The sequence below is a fragment of the Opisthocomus hoazin genome, chromosome 2, assembly GCF_030867145.1.
Source record: "Opisthocomus hoazin isolate bOpiHoa1 chromosome 2, bOpiHoa1.hap1, whole genome shotgun sequence".
In the NCBI taxonomy this organism is placed as follows: domain Eukaryota; kingdom Metazoa; phylum Chordata; class Aves; order Opisthocomiformes; family Opisthocomidae; genus Opisthocomus; species Opisthocomus hoazin.
In genome coordinates, this window is record NC_134415.1 from 18,771,804 (window position 1) to 18,787,502 (window position 15,699).

The window sequence follows — 15,699 nt, forward strand, 5'->3', positions numbered from 1 at the left end:
TGTCACACGCGGGATGGGATGCCGGATCCCTCCTGGCTGTGCTACGGGGTTCAGCAGCACAAGTGGGTTACGGGGGTCTCTGCAGAGAGGCAAGTGGAAGAGAGAACAGGTTGCCTCTCTATGCCCAGCCAGTGGGAGAAGCAGGGGGGATTTTCACCTTTCGGAGTTTAATGTCTAAGGCTGATATTGAAACAGTTGATTTTTTACATTAGCTGTAAATCAGACTTCCTTTCAAGTAGAGTTAACATTTCAGTTACATAGAAGCAAGCTTTCAAAAATATCCACTTCTCAAAGGAAAACGCGCACAACCTGAAAGAGCTGCTTTAGAACAATAAGAAAGATGTAATCTCCATAATACTGCAAATCCTGGCTCGTACACAAACCCACAGACTGACACCACTAGCACATTAAGTGCCGTGAGTCACAGAAAGGTTCTCAAATTAAATTCTCATCTACACTACTGACACACTTTATGGCCTTAGGTATGTCTCACCGACACTCCTGAGCTCTAAAGTACACAGAACACTTACCCAGAATTAGAGAGATTAATTCATTAGTGACTGCAAATGCTAAGTAAATGTTTACAGCAATTAACAACCAAGTAGGATGTTTTCATCACTGAAACAAAAAGAAATATAAAATGCAAGCAGCACCAGGGTGAATGGTGGAAAATAAAATCAAAGCAAGAACTTCCTTCCATTCTAATGAATGTTTGGAAGCCAAAACAACAACAAAAAGCAGTCAATCAACCAGACTGGTTTTAAGCAACTTCAGTAGCTTGACACCAGCTCTTTAAGAAAGCACAGTAGGCTGATATATGAGAAAGTTTAAACACACTTTGCAGCTGCTTTGCATATACAGCTTTATAAAGTCATATGATAGAAAGCGGCAGATGCCACAATATCCAAGATATCCCTTTTTATTCTAGATTTAATGAAGTTAAAGCACTCGCAAGGCTATGCTATGCCACGAGGCAATCCACGGGTGATCACAGAAGCTATAGTAAACCATCCCCAAATTTTCCACTATCAGATATCTTAGCAATTGCTTTCTTCTGAAGAAGCTGTACATTAGAAACACTCAGTGGGTTGGAGTTAGCAGATGTAATGCTGCATGACACCCATGTATGCAGTGTAATCTCGCTCCTCTCAGTGAGAAGCAACTGAAGTATGCGTAAAGGCTCCTAGTTCATAACACAGACTGGAGACTGATATCCAATTGTACTCATTATCAAAATCTATACAAACCCTGTCCAAATTATTTAGCATTAAAAGCTTCCCTCCTTTGAAGATAAACAGGTTAACAAGCTTTAAAATCATTAATGAAGTAAGGCTTGAGGAATATCCTTCTAAGCAGCATAAACATTGGCTCAGCTAACATCTCATACCATCAACGAGGAAAGATCACTAGCAGACCCAGGCCAAGATGCTGTGGGAAATAAGTGGAAGGCAATAACAGCTGGAAATATTTGGCACATACAATAAAGTTTTGAAACCCTTTGGATACTGGGATTCTAAGCTCTTTTTTTTTTTTTTTTCCTTCTTTTTAACCACAAACTGTTTCATTGGAACTTGCGTGAGAAACAAGGTCAGCAGCACCCAGGTGTGCTACGACATTGTTACCTGCCGTGAGATGGTACAAACATCCCTCTCCTTCCTCCCTCTCCGCCTCCAGCTATCTATTTGCAGAATGCATGTAGCAGCACATCTTCAGAGCAAATGTTCTATATCTGGGTAGGAATACATATCTGTCTGTATATATTACAGTTGGAAATCCAGTCGTCTTAGGGTGCTTTGCTGGTGAAATGGGCTTTATACAATGGTGCTGTGTCTGTCCAGCTTTGCATTCCTAACAGCTTCTGAACACGACAGGCAGCTTTAGCCACATTTGATGAATGGACTGAGGTGGTCTCAAATTTCTGCAGTTCTGTAGGAGATCTGCATGAGGATGGAAGACACCAGCAAATGCCCATGTTGAGGGAAAGGCTGCAACAGAGGATCAGCAGCTCCCTCCTGTGTTGGGTCAGGGAGGTCAGCTTAGAACATGGCACCGCACTCATTGCCTTTTTGCCCACACGGTGGTTTGGAGTAAGTTCAGAGTATGTAAGCAGAAGGGCAGGGAACACTGAAAAGGGGAGAGACATATTAATGGAGGGCTCAGAAGAGGTGCAACTGTTACATGTGGAGGGTTTTTTTAAATGTCTTTATTTATTTTTACTGGCAGAAAGTTGGGATATAGGATGCAAGACTTGGGGGAACTAGATTTCTGCTCTCAGAAGAAAAACAGGTTCTTTCTACTGCAATGGTTCCTAACTATTTAGACATTTCACTCAATCAGATGAAACCTGCTTATCCTCTGATCAGTGCGATGGGGGACAAGAAAAGTAAGAACACAAATACTCATGTACTGTGGTACAGGAGTCCCAGTCATTGCATGGACCTGGTTGTGCTCGCTTCACAAATGTAAACAGAAAAGATTATTCTAGTCCAAAAAAATATTACATAAATATTTTTCCTTTCTGCCCTAAAATAGTGAAACCCAAACTAAGCATGAACCAACCACCCTCTTTAATTGTAATCATAGCCTTGCTGGATTCTATGTACAATAACAATGGTTCGAATTTGTTAAAGGTTGCAAGGAAAAGTACAGCAGCAAGACCTTGTAGCTGGCAGCATGTTTTTGTTCCTTGGCTTAAAGCATACGCAGTAGCTGGCTGCACAGCAAGTGCTTTTTAACAGCAATCTCTACAGGGAAAAGGAATTAACTATGCACTATTGAGCAAAGTAAACTGGTAAATAAAGGTATACCGGTACTCTCTGGTATTTCATAGCTATTTCACCTGTGCAAATGATGAAGTGCAGGAAAAAAATTAAATAACTCTACTAGTGTCCTCTGCATCTTAAGGAGGAGGATCACTCCTGCTGTCATTACAGTTACATACTCCTCTCCCATGAGATATAGGGATATATATATATATATATGTATTTTTATGCACCGGAAAGGAGGAATAACTAAGGCAAAACAAATTTGGATTCAATCAGTACAGCATAACAAGGAGTCAGTTGTACTCTAGGCCTTTGCTTGAGTAAACAGCGACGTGTCTCGTGAAATGTTCAAAACAAAAAAATAAATAGACTTTAAAGACACAAACTGTCTGTATAAACAAAGGGTGGGAGAATGCTGCGGGATTACCAGCACCTTTTGAGGCGAAAAGCAATCAGCAGCTCTCCCTTTTAGCAGGAGTGGAGAGCTGGGATGCAGGTCCTGCAGCAAGGCTTCCTGCAATCCCAGGAAAGCATGCGACAGATGTCCAGGTACCCACTTCCACACAAGACCTGCCCAAGGTTCATAACCAAACAAGGACCTAAGTAACAGCTCAGACAAAACCGCTGTAGACAGCAGACAGCAAAAGAGAGACTGAAGGCACCACTGATGTTCTAGAGCCCTGCAATAAACAAGAAATCTGCTAAACAGAGTTTGTTGAATAGTTTAGGGGGATAAATCTCTGCTAATCCCTACAAGAAAGGGGTAGAAGTCTTAGCACAGGATTATCAAAAAATAAATACAGTGCAAGCAGTGATCCAGTTTCCTTTTGAACCCAGCAGATACGCATGGATTCTTATCTTTAGGAATTCTCCAAATTAGTTACACAATTCCTTCCATAGGCTTGTCGCGCTCAAGCTCCCAACAATTTCACAGAATCACAGAATCACAGAATAGTAGGGGTTGGAAGGGACCTCTGTGGGTCATCTAGTCCAACCCCCCTGCCGAAGCAGGGTCACCTACAGCAAGCTGCACAGGACCTTGTCCAGGTGGGTCTTGAATATCTCCAGAGAAGGAGACTCCACAACCTCCCTGGGCAGCCTGTGCCAGGGCTCCGTCACCCTCAGAGGGAAGAAATTCTTCCTCATGTTCAGACGGAACTTCCTGTGCTTCAGTTTGTGCCCATTGCCCCTTGTCCTGTCACTGGGCACCACTGAAAAGAGCTTGGCCCCATCCTCCTGACACCCACCCTTCAGATATTTGTAAGCATTTATAAGGTCCCCTCTCAGCCTTCTCTTCTTCAGGCTGAACAAGCCCAGTTCCCTCAACCTCTCCTCGTAGGGGAGATGTTCCAGTCCCCTCACCATCCTCGTAGCCCTCCGCTGGACTCTCTCCAGTAGCTCTTCATCTTTCTTGAACTGGGGAGCCCAGAACTGGACACAGTACTCTAGATGAGGCCTCACTAGGGCAGTGTAGAGGGGAAGTGAACTCCTCACTGCCTCCAGTCCTCTTTGGGTCTTCACTCTGAGAGTGTTCAAGAACCTTCCACTTCTCAGCCTGAAGTTTTTATAACCAGATAATGAACACTTGATCTAGAGCTAATATTATTGTTTTATATAGGATTTTGCCCTCTTTGATACATAACCCTCCAACCGATTTATGAATAGTTGTCCTATCCCCTTATAAGCTTCTGCCTGCCAGGCTAAACAAATCAAGGCATTTTAACCTCTTTATAGGGAACAAGAGGAAAATGTTTAATCCATCCTGTTCTTCTAACCAACCTACTAATCCTCATCTGCACCTGTCTGAATTCACATTAGGCTTTGTTAAAGCTAAGTGGTTGCAGCTGTACATGAAACTTTATTATTACCACATACAATGGCTTGGATATCTCCACTGAAAACATCTCAGTGTACCTAAAAAGCACATTACACTCTTCACTTCTGCTTCATGCTGGTTGCTCATGGGCGTCCAAAAATTTGATCAAACATCATATTGTCTTTTTTGTCTCCTAAATTCTTATTTGTTTCAAAGACCCAGCAGCAAGTACAAGCAAGGAAGTTCGCTGCAGGGGATGGCTGTTGTGCTGCTTCTGCCCCGCCACAGGCCTGCTGAGGCACGGGTTGGATTCTGCACCACTTTCTTCAATCAAGTGGTGGGACTGGCACACTAGGCAAATGGATTATTTTGCATGATTCAGGTATTGCAGAAGTACAATACTCCCCTACAATAAGGAATTAACTTTCTCAGTTTTTCTACATCCACAGATACTTGTGGTTGCATGTAAATCACATAGTTTTTCATGCAGAACAATCAACAGGGAATAACTTCTGCATACAGTAAGTAATATATTCAGCTACAGAAGAAGGAAATGTACACTTGTTATGAGATTAAAAGAAACAAAAACAAAAAAAACCCCTCCTCTATCAGAATATTGCTAAATGCTTTGACAGTCAGCAGACACAACAGCTCGGTGCTGGTAGAGAGCACACCCAGAGCTCGAAATCAGAGAAAGGACTTTCCTAAGTCAGAGAAACAGGTCGATACATTGTCTGGGTCAGCCTTAGAACAGTTCATTACGTTTAATACAATGTGTTCAAAAGGTGACAAGCCCCAAGAAACAAGGGCATGTTTTTATTAGTATGTAGGGAACGCATTTACTCCAGCTCCAAAAAGACACCACGGTTCAGAAACAAAACCCACAGACATCAACAAACCAGCCAGATTTCTGCAATGGCCTCTCAGCAGACGTGCGGTGCCTCCGCCTGAGGTTTGGCTGGTGGGTTGTTGTGCTCCGGGTCAAAGGAGAGAACAGCGTCACTGGAACCCTGCAACTGGAAAACGACAATAGCAACCCCTTCCCAGAAGCCACAGAACCCTGAGAAAAACTCTGCGAGATGATTTCAGAGATGGGCAAAGTTAGACTGGCAACATTTTAACTCAGATGAAGCACCCGTTCTGGTGTTGTATGAATTTGTTCAAATGGAGAATAAAATTCATGAAAGCCTCAAGAGGAAAGCTCAAGTCCATTTTCAACAGTTGTGAGGGAGGTGAAAGGCAAAGTGTCTGATCTCAGAGGTCTTCTAAACTTAAATCAGACCCACAGGGACATGAAGACACAGATCAAACAAGTGCCTGATAACGACAAAGACCTGAAGACCAAAACTGAAGGTCATAGGAATTTACAGAAATGTGAAGGCAAAACTCTAGTAACATCTTTGGAAAAGAAGTTTAAAACTGTCAAATGCGACACAAGTGAATGACAAAGCATAACTGAATGACCAAGACACAGCAAAGCACTCACCGTGTTGAAAATTGGCCTGCCAGCTGCACTGCCCATTGGCTGCTGAACACCACCAGAAAGAACACAACCATGACTAACAGTACAGAAGTCAGAACAAGATTAGTCACACAATTTACATTTAGGGTTTTTGTTTGTTTGTTTGTTTTAATTTAAACATACGAATACATAAGACTGAAGTGATATGTTTCCTGTAAAACAGTTTTATTAGCTTCAAACACATGAATATGCTCACAATGGGCTCGGGGAGAACTGCAAGTTTTTGGCCTTCAGCAGGTCAAGGACACATCAAAGAATTATTAAAGAAAATGAACTTAAAGTTGCAAAGAGATAGAGATACAAGTTTAGCTTCTTCTTAAAATTGAATTATGGCCTACTTCTGGTTTGCATGACATCACAGGGGAAGGAAGTAAAAAATTACACAAAAGCATTGCTTTCAGGTGAAGTCAGACACCTAGCTCTTCATGACCTTCAGACAAATGACTACGAGAAGCAATTTGCTGTAACTTTTGCAGCAATTCATTTTGGTTATAGTACAGACTATAAAGCTACCCATCTAGCAGGCTAGGAAAGCAGAACATCTTCTTAGATACCTGGCTCATGCGAGGAGCACACTAGGAATGTGCCCTACTACCGCTCCTCTTAATTAGCCAGAGAGAAGACTTTTATGCTACCCTACCCCTACACAAACTTTAAACCACTACTAATTTCCTCTCTTTCTGACATTTGCATTTATTTACAAAATACATAAGCAAAACACTACTGAACACTCAAGGAAGCACTTTCTTTGCTCATGATGCCAAGCCTCCTTCTAGCTAGCAGGGGAACCCTGAGAGCTCCTTTTCTCTCTCGGCATCATGCTTCAAATAAAACTGTATTATGTTTCTGGAGGGTTTCCTTGGTTGCGGCTCTCCCAGAGCCACACTTCTATGGGAAGGTCAGCACCAGCTTAGGTTTTTATTCAGCTGCTCATAAACTCTGCCTACAGAGCTCGCAACATTATTGAGCTTCCTATGAGACACATACTTTGAACAGTGATACTTGTTATTTCATCTGTGCCAGAAGGGAGCCAAATAACTTTCTTGCACTTACGGTGAAAGTTTCACCTAACTTTCCTATCACTGATTTTTCCACAGACTCTATCCATGTCCTCCTCAAACTAAAAGACTATTTCTGATGATCAGCTGAAAGACAAGGCAGGGCACAAGCCCTTTTTCACCTTTGCTCACGCTGTGGTTATTTTCTGCACAGCAGTCAAAGGGACGATCCTGGTCTTGGTCTTGAATCTAGGGACAAGACAAGCTGTGTGTTCCTTTTCCTTTGAAACGGGAACATCTGGACGTAGACCAGACACCAAAACTACTGAGAGGGAAGGAGTTAGGCAGAGCTGAGTTAATCCTCTTCCAGGCCCCCCACCCCCTCACTAAAAACCTTGGGAAAGCTCAAATCCAGGCTTGATCTCTAGGTATAATATGCGTCAAGGCCACAAAGTGCAAGCTTGCAACTAAAGGTGCTTTGAATACACAACAGATTTCCCAGATGGGAATTTCCTCCATTATTATTTTTAATTTTCCATTTCCTAACATTCAAATACCAAAGAATACATCCAAGCATACTCAGCTTTGAAAAAAGCAGTTAAGCAAGGACTAATCTAGGAAAGAATACTTGGCCATCTGCAACATGACCATTATATTAACTCCTCTGAGAGCTGGTCTTTGCAATCCAAACACTGTTTTTTTAAAGTCACTAGCAATTACCAGAGGAAAAAAATAATTGTTGGGAAAAGCTTGGTTTATTCACCGACCAACATCACGTTTAACTCCATCCCAAGCTCTCTGCAGCATGATACATTGCAAGATGATGGTATGTGTACTCCGTGGTTCAGCTTCAAGGGCCAGGAAAAAACAGTCACCCAGAACTTGAGTTCAAAGGAAAAGCACAGTTAGTTTTTGGAATGGAATGACTGGTGGGCACACAGTGTTGGGATTGAACTCTGACAACATAAAAAGGCTTATTTTTTGTATAAACTAATTCTACGTACAAAAGTAAATAAAACATATCTCTTCAGGCTGTTCTGTGGTCTCCAGGACCAACAAAACCAGTTTTTTAGAGAAGCATTGAAAAAAAATTCTACTCAAGAAACCCTAGAGTTATGAAGATAAAACCCTAGACTATCTCAACATCTCCTTTTCTTGCCTTCATTGCCCCCAAACAACAGGGGGAAAAAAGGCAAAAAAAAAAAAAAAAAATTTGTTTAGGACCCTTCCAGAGCAAATTGTCTGCATCAGCTGCAAACTCCCAGATCTTCCTCTTTTCAGGCCAGGTTTCTCCAGCTGAAAGCTTTTTACACTCTGCTGTTAGATCAGAAAGCTACAGCAAAGGGGCAATGGCCAATACAATGCAGGCCTAAATGTAACTTGAGGTTTTTCCAGTGAAAGCTGGTATCTCCTGAAAGGACAAGCACACCAGTGTCACCCAAGTCTAAGCTTCCAAATGAACTTCAGCTGTCACTTGTCTTCACCCAAAGGGAGGTGTAAGTTGCAAGACTAAGTGTAAGTGTTGGCAGTACTGCCAATGCCCAGGAGAAAAGGCCATGCTCTTCCAAGCCCACAAATGTAGAAAGTAGCCCCACAACCTTTGGAAAATGCAAAAATGTTACATGGAAATGTAAATTCAGCTCTTTGTCCGAACATATCACCACAGTAAAACGTGCTGAAAACTTGATCTTTAGTCAGGAGATGTTATAATAATTTCAGTAACCAAATGCTTGGGCAATTCCAGGGCTACATTTAATTGGATTTACTGACTGTGTTCTGTAAAATGGTCATGGAGAGCCAAAAGGAGTTCTCCTCCACCCTGTGTACCTCTGCCAGTGTAACAGTGATTGCTGCCTCGTTAGGTACTGCAAAATGTGATGATGGGAAGAAGCCCTCTCACTCCATATGAACGAAAGGAAGGAAAACACAGCTGAATTTGCCCTGAAATAGTATTAGGGAAGAAAAGCATTTCCTTCTCTTTTCAGAGTGTTTCTAGGTTTTGTCTTTTTACTATAGTGCAGTTTGTTTAAAATATCAGAAAATGTCATTCCCAGGGTGAAACTGAAATCCTGAAAAGTTCCTCTGATCTTGGTCCATCAGTGAAAGCAGTTTGAAATGTCTGCTTCTACTAAATGTTTTGTTTGGGTAGCTTCCACTAGGGATTAAGTCTTAATGCATTACTTCCATTAGAATGTCCTTTGAACAGGCTTTTATAAAAGCTTAAATGAAATGAAAAAACACTTTAGGTCGGAACTTGTTCATAGCAATGTTTCTTGAAGACTTTATTAGCCTGGGATTGAATGAACTGTATTGTATCAGCTGACAAACAGTAAGTAAAAGTCTAGGTAATTCTGTTTTTTTTAGTTCAGTGACTGTTTCACAGCAACTCCAGCGAGGACGCTTGGTAAGCAAGAATGTAAAATCATTCCCTGACAGACAGTCGGAAAAGGACTTGTTTGCTTGCTGGTACATATACAGCCATGCATACGTGGTACCTTAGAATACAGTCAGTTGAAAATAAGTGCAGCAGATTTTGCAGTCTGTGGGCCAAGTTTCATTCACATTTAGACAGGTCTGTATCCAGGTCACGGCTATAATTTCGCTGAATTTAAAAACACAACTAAACTTTAAGCTAGATCAACAGAATCACTGTCTGGGTCTCTGAATCCAGCAGAGAGAGTCAAGTGTTTGAAAAGAAAATCCTTCTCCTTTAGTACTTCATTCTGTGGATTAACAAAAAAATTAACAAAAATTTAATGAAACTGCCAATAGGCAAGTGTGAGAGCAGGTCACCTTCCCTATGCCACACACTTTAAGTCTTAATCCAATCTCTAGCTACTAGTGGTTGGGATAAATCCTGGTGTATGAAGTGTACCACCATCTCCAAACTTTTGTTACTATTTTTTTGTTATGTCTCCTCTGGTATCCCTTTTCCTTTCCACAGCAGGCTAAGGAGAAGTGAAGTACACAACTATTCCTGTGTCCACAGCAGGCCTTAAAAAGCCGCTTATACAGAGCATTTCCCTGCAGGATGCTGCAGCTGGTTTTCAGCATATGAAGGAGACTGAGAACCAAAGAAGTAATCCCTAAAAGGGGGAAGATTGTCAGGAGAAATATGTTGCTGGAGTCCACGTGCTTTCTGACAGCAGTGAAGAGGTTAACCACGACAGCACTGGAGTGTATGACTCCATGGTTACAGCCCTGAAAATTTGTCCTGCTATAAAAGCGTCTCTATATTTCTTCTTACACTGTAATCTTCAGCGGAAAAAAGTTACTCCCCTGATCTGCAGTAAATTACAGCTCCAGGCAAAAACTTCACCAAAACAGAAATGTTTCTAACCATCCACTTTTATCTGTGCACAAGATACGATCAGCTTCTGTTGCAGAAAGTCTCGGGTACATTCAGTTATAATTTCATCCAAGGTTAACCAACATCACCCGACCGCCCCACCCCAAACCCTGGACTTGCTCTGGAGCTGCAGCATTTCTCTGGAACACGCTGGTGATTTTCCACTATCTGTACAACACGTAGTCTCTGATGTTGCTCGGGAGTCTTAGCTACATGTCTTATGATTTTCTAACCAGACAGTCCATTCCTTTGTGATGCAAAATGCTTGAAACTCTGTCCTTTTCACAGTAAGTTGCAGGTTCTTGCTTCTGAAATTGTCCCACCTGTTTGTTCAATTTGTCCCAAGAAAATAAGTTATTAAGAAGTTATTAAAATAGCTCCTCCTTCCTCACTAGTATTGCTTTTTGTAGACATTCTTCCATATTCATCCGAAATCTTCTCAAAAATCACTGCTCTTTGCTTTTTGTAACATGTAGGGGGCAAATGAAAAATATTTCATAAGACATATTTAGACAAGTGAGGGCTATGGAGGTGGCTCGGTTTTATAGTGCTATGAGAAAGGCAAAATTAAATACTGCATAGGAAATTTGAGACAGTCCTCTTTGACGGTAAGGGGAAATGTCATTAAGCAGAGGCCCTCGCCATACAGCCTCTTCTTCCCCGTGCTTGCCTTTCTCTTCCCCTACCAGCCTTTAGCAGCCTCCAGAAGTGCAACCTGCTCTTAAGAAAGCAAAGGAAAAACGCCCCGTTTCAGCTCTTCCTTTTCCTATCCCATCCTGACACCAGTGTCTCTTTCCAGTCCCGGTTCCCTCTGGCATCCAGCACGCTTCTCTGCTCAACCATGAAACAACCAGCCGCATCCTTTCTTGCCGTCTTTCTGATCGTAGGCAAAGGTGGAAGAAATGAACTCCAGCCGAGTGTCAGGTCCCTGGCCTAAACAGCACGACTCCCAGGTACACAGGGGACCTTGGTTAACATTGCCTTCTATCATCTGCACTGCTCACACGAATTGCAAGTGCCTGCAAAACAACTGCCAGCAGTTCTGAGGGAGGCTGGCTGTGCCGTGCGCTAATGCCACCGACTAAACACTGTACAGAGACATACCAACGTGGATTTCCCAGGAATCCCTTCACCTTCCAAAAAGCAACATGTGGCATCTCCTCTGGAAAAGGGCAAGATGTGTACATAAAGCTTATTTACAATCTCAAATCAACTCTATTTCCTGCTTTCCTTTATTCATCTTCATCAGGCACAATCAGATTCAGAGGCAGACTTTTTGCTGCAGCTCCCATGCAGGGAAATTGTTTGCCAAATGCAGATCTCAGAAGTCCTGTTGGAGTCACTGCGGTGAGGTTTCTTCCTCATTCTTGCAGAGGTCTTGTATCCTCCAACTCTTTTTTTCCCCTGACATCCCCAAATCTGCCTTAAACTTCAGCAGTGTGTTTGAACAACCAGAAGTGGCTTTTCTAACCCCCTAGTACAGGCCCCAGGAGCTAGTAAGGAAGATACCTGATCAGTATCTTCATGGTTTTCCAGATTTGACTGCGGTGCTCACAGAACCTGAGCTTATCAGGAGATGTACACAGTCAAAAACATTTTAACTGTTCTGAGTTCAGAGCCACAATCTTAAGGAATAGTTTATTTGTTTATTAAACAGCATTATGATGTCCTGGGAAACTTTTTAAGTTGATTATATCCTATGAAGTGACATCACTGAAATGAAACAGTGGGTCACAATGTCACAGCTGGAAACCTTGCATCCATCATAACAAGATCTCCAAGTTTCCAACTCAAAAGCTCTAGAGTGCTGAAGCATTTTTCCTCCTAAGGGTATTTAGCTCAGGATTCCACTTTCCATGGTTCATTGTGAATAGGATTTGGTACAAAGCTATATATACGGATTCTTCTGGAAACCCTAGCTGTGAGAGCATTGTGTATGGAAAAAGCAGTGTCAGAAGCAACAGTACAGTGCCATCCAACCCCAAAGCCAGGGTTACATGGCCATGTTGCCATGTCACGGGGTGTTTACAAGCTTCAGATGTGTATGAAATACAAGTAGACAGTCCAAGTTTGATGACAGATAAGTGAAGACTTAGGTGAGGGAGTAGACGTATGACGCCGACATTAATGCTAGTGGCAGAGTAGGAGCTACAGACTTAGGATCAAACAAGAGATATGGAGGAATAACTGAGAAGGCAATCTTCTAAAATAAAATACATTATAAAGATGTTCATTGAGGCAGAGAATACAGCCATGCAGACAAGTGCATGGAAGAGGACCCTTATACAGAAACATCTTATGATCAGCTTTTTCCTGTTTGACCAACAGAATTCAACGTTCTTGCATCTTTATTAGGTTGCAGATGACAAGAGTGGTAGAAGAATAATGTTGACGTAATTTGAATAGACCTAGAGACTGAAGCCTTCAGGTTTTTCAGAAAGTGGGTAAACTTGAACAACAATGCCTACACTTTCTGCAAATGCTTCTGGATCAAGTCATTTCCAGGGAAGGAAGTTTAGCCTGTCTTGCACCAGTTGTCTAAATATTATCTTCTTTACTGAGACAGCTAATGGGGACAATAATTCTGTAAATAGACTTACTACAAAACTAACCTCCAGTTATTGCAGAAAGCCAAATCCAGCAGGAGTTTTACGCCTGTTCCTTGGAGGTGCAAAATTCCACATCTCCTCACCAACCACACAATAGTTCTGTTTTTAACTCAAGTACTTTTATTGACTATAGTTCACTTCTGAGATTAATATTTTCTTGAAACTCACTTAAGACTCATCTGTAGAGGGGAAAAAATTAAGTCACAATCTTCACAAAAAAAACCCCAACCAAACCAACATTTAGAAAAAGCTTTCAAAGATAAACAGAATTTCCTGCATGGCATAATGGCCCACCTAGGGTTAAGCAGCCCATCCAGAAATATTATTAAACATTGTTAAATCACAAAAACTACCTGAGAAATTTCAGCATGATCCGGAGGAAGAAAAGTTAAGTACTTAGTATATTTGCCCTTGCATATAAAATACAAAGAATTATTTCTTAAAGATAAAAGCTGCAAGAACAATTATTTTAGTGCCAACTCTAGCTGCCTGGAGAACAAGGAGTAACCTGGTACAATCTCAGGTAGGTCTGATACAGTTTGCTATCCAATCACTGTAGGCACTTGCTATTTTTTTAGCCCCACGGGTTATGTCCCAGTGAAACAAAAAGAAGGGGGAGGTGGTGGGAATTGAAGGTGTCCTTCAAGAAGGAAAAGAAGCATGAAGCAGCTAGGTGACTCACGTGAAGTCATCTAAGAACATAAATTAATACAAAAAGATAATTTTGCTTCCAAGAAATGGGAAAGATCTCTCCATCCTTCAATGCAGTAGGGCACTGGGGGGGGGGGGGGGGAGGATAAAAATCCCCCTCTGCATAAACTTGAAAGAAATTTTCTTCAAGAACTGCACAACATTCTGCCTCTGTAAAAACTATCAAGAGAACATGAAATAAAGTCTCTTCCCAGCATTTCACGCTCTTTCATATAACACATTTAAAGACATCGATGAGCCTCTGAACAATCCCTCTTTTCATCAGGATCCAAACTGGGTTTCAAAAGCTGCTTGGGACATGCCTAGCTATTTCTGTTCCACAGCAATACAGTCATGGAAAGTTTTCCATGTACCACAGCAAGGCCACAGAACAAACAGTTTATCACTGGAGTGTCTGAGCTTGCACGATAAAAAACAAACAGGGAGTAACGTATGGCAAAACCTTGAAAGCAGAATTCTGGACTCTAATTACCTGTTCAGAGGCTCTTTTGAATGGGCTGTGTGGGCTAACAAATTTCTTGTTTAGAGAACAAGAGCAAGTCTACCTTGTCTGGACTCTAATCTTGGTTTTATAGCAGATTGTTATCAGTGCTTTTTCGCAGGAATTTAGTTTTTCTGCACATATTTGAAAGAATAAGTCTTTTTCTATTCCTCTGAGGCAATAGCATGCTATGTAGCTGCTCCTATATGCTTTTTGCCCATATTTGGTGTGAACGGCAACTGGCTTGATTCTCACTTAGGCTTCAGCTTCCTTTGGCTTTCCAGCAAGAAGAGCCCACAGAATACCTACAGAAGGCCTCCCTCTGTAGCACTGGATCGGCATTAAGGTTCTACAGTGTTATTTCCCTTTCCTGTTCGCCCGTGCAGAGATTTTAGTGAGGAGCCACTAGACACGTCCTGTCTCTTCGGGATCTGGCAGTGGGGAGCTCAGAGTAGTTCACAGCCAGAAGGTGGTGGGGCTTCTTGTGGTTCAGAGATGTTGCCTGCAAAGGGCCAAATTCAAGCTCAGTGGTTCTTGCTGTGCTGTGTCTTGCAGATAAGGACCTACCAAGCTCTCAACTTCCCAGTGGTATTCCTGTGCTGGTCAGATGCTGCAGCACCAGTGTGGAAATCACAACATTGCTTAAGAGTTATGGGTTTGGCTGCTCCCAGGCCATAATGATTTAAAAGCATGAAGAATGGTGAGAATCAGGACATGTGATTTCTCTAATTTTTATACAAATCCAGTGGAAATCACAGAAAGCAAGGATGACTTGCCCCACTTTGCTCCCCACCTTAAGGACTTATCAATGGTCTCATGTTTTTGTGCATCTCTTTAAAGTCTTTCCATGTCTTCCTCTTGTTTTGTTTTCTGCACCAATCTCACTGAAGTACTTAGGGAAGGTCCTCTTGACCGTTCTGTGATCATGTTATCATAAATGTAAGACTTCTCCAAAAGAACAGATGTGCCAAACCAGCCTGAGGATGCCGAGCTAAGTAGAAAGTACATGCTGATCAAATATTTACTATTGCTCCTGAGAGGTGGTGTTTCCGTGACATTTTGTTCCTGTAAAGCCAAGAACTGTTCTATGACCTTTGAATGTCCCTTGAAATTGTTAATCTCATACAAGAAGCAAAATGAGAGATTTAGAAAGGATGAGATTACTTATTCTCTGTCCACAGTATCACACATAAATAACACTTATTACAGAATCACAGAATCACAGAATGGTAGGGGTTTGAATGTCATTAATAAATTAATCCTCATCATGACTATGAGACATAACTGATCATAACAAAAGAATTTACAGCGTAAGAGCAGGGTGACACCGAGACTCTGGGCACGGTTATCTTGCTCTGTCCTGCTGCAATAGGCATGCGTGCTTAGCTGTAAGTTTATTTTTAAAAGCATACTTACATCCCAAATATCAGCTAAGAATAGTAGTCTAC